Source organism: Podarcis melisellensis, assembly GCF_964234715.1.
Source record: "Podarcis melisellensis genome assembly, chromosome: 16".
In the NCBI taxonomy this organism is placed as follows: domain Eukaryota; kingdom Metazoa; phylum Chordata; class Lepidosauria; order Squamata; family Lacertidae; genus Podarcis; species Podarcis melisellensis.
Genome location: NC_138533.1, coordinates 40,626,159 through 40,631,583, shown reverse-complemented (window position 1 = coordinate 40,631,583; position 5,425 = coordinate 40,626,159). Strand labels below are relative to the sequence as shown.

The 5,425-nt window shown below is 40.8% G+C and overlaps 1 long non-coding RNA gene across 1 annotated transcript; it reads right to left on the bottom strand.

Moving 5' to 3' along the window:
• Positions 1-3,777: 3,777 nt before the first annotated feature.
• LOC309359206 lies at positions 3,778-4,948 on the bottom strand. Its single transcript, XR_014163777.1, has 2 exons — positions 4,882-4,948; positions 3,778-4,851 (listed from the first exon to the last, which is right to left on the bottom strand). It is a non-coding gene; the product is annotated as an uncharacterized lncRNA (long non-coding RNA).
• Between the last annotated feature and the right edge of the window lie 477 nt (positions 4,949-5,425).

Below are 5,425 nucleotides of genomic sequence, written 5' to 3'. Positions count from 1 at the left end.
AGGGTCATCTAGTCCACCCCCATGGAATGCAGGAAACCTTTGCTCAACGTGGGGTTCAAACCCACAATCCTAAGATTAAGAGTCTTATGCTCTACCAGCTGAGCCATCCCATCTATTTCTTTAGGCTTTCTTCGTTGCTCCAATTCCTCATTCATTTCTACTCAGCATGATGCCTTCTTTGAGGCAGGGCAATTTCACATTTCTCCTGGGTCAAGGATTCCCCACCCCCACCCCCACGCTCATGCAACTCCACAGTGTAGCAGGAGCACCCCACCCCCACCCCCCATCATTCAGTTTGTACAAACTTCACACACACTCACACACTGCATACGCTACGCTTCTGTATAAATTCATAGAAAATCAACCATACATCGGATTTGCACTGTTCCACTTTTATTTTACTCCATGAAGGAAGGACTACAAAATGGGGAAGGTTTGATACAGGCCAGCCATAATCCCTTGAACATCCCAGCACATCCACAGGAGCCCTGCCCAGTGGCTATGCCAACCCTGATGGTCCTAGACAGAAGACAACCAAGATCACAAAGAACTTCCATATGGCAGTGGATTCAGCATGGACTGGAACAAAGGACAATGATCAGATCTTCCCTCAGGGGGCAGGAAACTGCGACTACCTTTTGTCTTCTGAAAATGACTCATGGGGAGGGGGAGAAGGGAACCAGCCAGGTGACAGGACACTCAGGTTACCACCACAACTCCTCCCTCAACCCCTCCTTTCTGTAATGTATGCATGATGTTTCTGGGGGTGGGCTTGACCTAGAGGATGGGAATTTCAAAAGTTTTTATAAGGTCCTGCACACCATTTTTCTGTTACAGATAGGTAGCCGTGTTGGTCTGCCATAGTCAAAACAAAAAGATATCTGAAGAAGTGTGCATGCACACGAAAGCTCATACCAAGAACTAACTGAGTTGGTCTTGTTACGGCAAAAATCTGGGTGCGAGGCTGCTCTGCCACCCAGCTCATCGGACTAAGTCCGTGGGTCCCTGCGGAGGAAAATGAGCTCAGCCGGAGACAGGAGCAAACTGCAGAAGATCCAAGTTTATTGCGCAACAGGTTCAAGGCGAGATTGAACAGCGAGAAAGGGGTGACATGAGTTTTTGAAACTCCCTCCATGTCCCAGAATACAGCGCAAAACACGTCATGAATACATTAAAGAGAGGTTTGGTTACACAGATTACATCATGAATATATTAAAGGGAGGTTGGGTTACACAGATTAACATATGGAGGAGGGAGGGGGGAATATGCAGAGCTGGAGATATGCACAGATAAACACTTCCTGGGGATGAGAAAACAATGGTCCCAAATATGCATAGTCTGCCACCTGACATTGCCTGGAGGAAAGGCTGATCAGAGCAATTTGAAAGGATTAGGGTCTTGACACCTTGCTTGAGGGACCATGCTGGACAGGGGAGGTGCGATGGAGTCCCAGAGCAACCGAGCAAACTGGCACGCTGATTTTCCATGAATTTTATAGATTTTAGTCCCTTTTGACATTGACAATTGGAAATAAATTGATATATTGTAGCGAAGAAGAAGGTGAAGAAGACATGCCCCCCCCCTTCCGTAACAGTCCCCCATTCGGAGATAGATTTGCATTAAAGTTCTGTAAGAACTTGCAAATCTTTTCTCTGTACCCTAAATCTCGGTGAAGGTAGGGGTGCCGTGTGAGTGGGAATAGGCCCTAATGGAAAAGGAGGTTGGTTGAGCAGGGCAACAAAGGAGGGAGCAACACGGACCAATACAATGTATGTTTATGTTATATAGATATGCACTAAATAATAACTTTGTATCTATCGTACTAGATGTGTGGGTTTGTGCAAACCTGAAGGGGACTTGCAAATCATGCCTCTTAAGGCCATTTGCAAGTATAGTAGTGCAGATAGCTGGATATAGGATATCGCATAAAGGAACACCTGTTGTATTTTGTTCAGTAGTGGTCTATGCTTTACATTTAGCAGGAAGGTCCACTATTGACTGGGAAAAAATGCAGTTTGCTTTGCCCCCCGCCATTTTGTGTTCTCAAGTGCCAAGGTAGCTCTTCTGTGGTCTCACGTGTCACAGTAGTGGCAATCCCTGGTGAATCCACTTAGGGCTTTCATATTAGCCATGTTGCCTGGCACCCATCACAGCTGGCACAGGTTTGGACACGTCCTGAGGGAAATGTCCTTGCCTTGGCTTCCTATGGGGTTTTATTATTGCTCTTGCAGTCATGGGAAGTTGCTCACTTGCACTTTAAGGACCAAAAGCTAATTGCAGCCTGGATACACTTGCCCAATTCAAACTGAGTCCAATTTGAATTTATCTTGCCCCATGGTTCTCAACTCTTCAAACCAATCTGTTAAAAGAAAACCATTCTTAAAAGGGCACTTGTCGAAATAAGTCAATTTAACTGTATAAGGGATCATTCCTGCTAAACCAAAGCATATCCACCTTCATGTATCTTAGAAGCTTCTCCTTGGTAAAGTGAGTTTTAGCACATTTTTTAAAATGGGTAGGGAAGTTGGCAGTAGTGCCTGGTGAAACAACGAAATATGGTAATAAATTTATCTAAGTCTAAACATTGGACTACATAATAGCCTGATCTGTTAAAGGTATAAAATGTGTGAGGATCCTCCACTGGGGTGTAAGGAATAAGACATTAGACATAAAACACTTACACACAAAAATAGCCACAAAATAGCCCCCCCATTTGTGGAAATGACACACTGTCAGACACATTTCAACATTCCTACGTAATAATACATAATACAAAACAAACTAATTAAATATCAGTTGCATATCTTGAAACAATTGGGATATTTTATATATGTATCTTGAGGTTCAAAAGTCAGAAAATGTCCTTGCAATTCAACTCCACCCCCCCTTGTCAGCCCCACTCCCCCGGCAGTCTATATCCTTTGAAAGAGATAGCTGTGGCCACTTTGAAACTTTGGTGTCTTCTGTTGTGGTGGCGAAGTACTAACACACTTGTAGAAGTGATATCCTGTAAGGGCAGGGTGGACTTAAAAGACACAGTTAAAATAATAATAAAACACACACACACACACACAATGACCTATGAGGAACCAAAATAAATAAATGCTAAGACACAGAATTTTAAGAAATCTGAAGTAACAATGAAAATAAAAGAGTGTTTCTTGATGTGACAACATCGGCTAGAATGTTAATAGCAAAATACTGGAAAATGACTTAATGGCAATTTAAAGTTGTGCAAGTACCTTGAACTAGCCAAAATGACAGAATTAATAAGAAATGCTCAGGCAAAAGGTAAACAAATACCATTCCACAAACAATGTTTGGTTATGCTTCGATTAATTTCATAGACATCATGGAAAACGGATTAAATAAATGGAAACAGATTATTTGTAACTTTAAAAGTGTCAAAGCCACGAAGAGATGGAAGTCACTAATACAGCAGGGATTTCACAGAACAGAAAGAAAGTTGTTGTGGGAGAAAAAAAAGGGACAAACACTTTGTTATCGGGGTTCACATATCCTGTTAAAAGGGAAAATTATTTCATGTGAGAAGCCTGTCAGGAAATGCTGTTCCTAAAATGCACACAAAGTCTGTGATTTAAATCCCATTGAGGGGTGGAATTCTTTGATATTTACCTGTGAAAAGAATTTGGCATGTTAAGATTTCAAACTTGGGACACATTAAGGGTGATTTCTCTCAATGGTTCCAAGTTTTACATAAACCTCATTCCTCTCTCTCTCTCTCATTTCTTTTCCTATCCTTTTTTTTTTTGCTGATCTAGTCTCTGTGCATGTGTGGAGTTCATGTCTCAGCAAACCTTTTATACTATTGAAATGTTGCATCTTTTGGCAAAATTAGAATTTGAATAAGGGAAGGGTAAGGAGTAGATTTTAAAAGAGGGTTAGATTTAAAACAAAAGAGAGAAACTCAGCAATTGAAGTATTCACCAACAAAAGCTAGCAATTTCAGCCCAAGCAAAGCGACTGCTTCCTTTATGTACAGGAAAGGGCTAATATCCCTCTGGCCATTCGTGGAACAATGCCGCGCCCTTATATATGGGAAAAAATGGCCAGAGAGTCAGAATTCATAGGATTTTTTAATTTAATTTTTTTTAACATTCTAAGTTTTTCGGCCTTACCATTTGCAGACAAAAATTTTCCTGCCCCTTTATTTACAGGATTGGTCAAGGCCCATATGTATTTGTCTGATTTTCAAATAGTAGGCAAAATGATAAACAAAATGATAAACACTGTAATCACTCAAATGCTTGATATTACCAGTTGTGCTTCAAAACATCACAGCTTCACCTCTCACCTTTTTAAAACTAAAGAGCAAAGCTAGGCTGAATTTCAACTCCATCACCACACCAGAATTTAAGAATTACCCTGCAATGCTTGCGGACACATGTCCTTCCACACAGCCACAAATTGGGAGAGTTGAAAGGGAACCTGGGGTCATCTAGTCCAACCCTCCAAAATAAAGGGTTCACAGCAAGATTTCACAGCAAGATTTGTACTACACACACATACTTATGTACACAGGCACTACTGGGGAAGAGAGCACAATCAGTGCTCCTATCATGTACTAAGGAAGAGGAAAATAAAAATTCCCAACTTTATACAGAACCCTTTAGCAGATCTTGAGATTAGTTTGAGTTTACTTCCTTAGACGTGCAAGTTCCTTAGAGTGCAAGTTCCTAGACAAATGATCTTTAAAGAAAGATTGAAGTGAACATTTTCTTAAGATAGGGAGAGGATCTCTTATAAAGCATAGTTAAAACAGCCATAGATTTGATTTAAAGGGAATACAAAAGTGACAATTTTTCCTGAATTTGCAGAGGAATAGTAAGCCTAATCTGAATTTGCAGAGGAATAGTAAACCTAATCTATGCCCCCCCATTTGCAGTTTCCTTTAAAGGAAGCTTACTCGGAAGTAAATTTACCTGGCACAGAAGAAGAGAAAAAAAAATCCTGAAAGAGACAGAATGAAACAAGGGGGGGGCATTTTCTAAGAAAAGAGGCCTGATATCAGGAGCCTTACAATAACTATTCTGTCCAACCAAATAAAAGTTAAAACTGGCCTCAGATATTTTCTTAGAAGGAAGACCATACTTTCATAGGCATGTGCTTCATGAAATAAATACACTGCATTTTAGCTTGAGAGAGCAGTTGTGCTCACCTACGCTTTTGCAGCAGAAACATCTAATTCACATTAGAAACATTCACATTCCAAAATAGACTGTAGACTCACGATCTGAAAAGTTGCGGCAAAGCAAGAGGTGGGGTAAACATTTGCACCCTTCATTCTCATTTTGTCTTATTTAGGACTGATAAGGTCCAGCATAGCTTCCTTAAATTTAAAATTTTGAAGCAAGCTTGCAGTTTAAACTATGCGCGCTTAAGAAAGGCAGTCTGTCAGAGATGG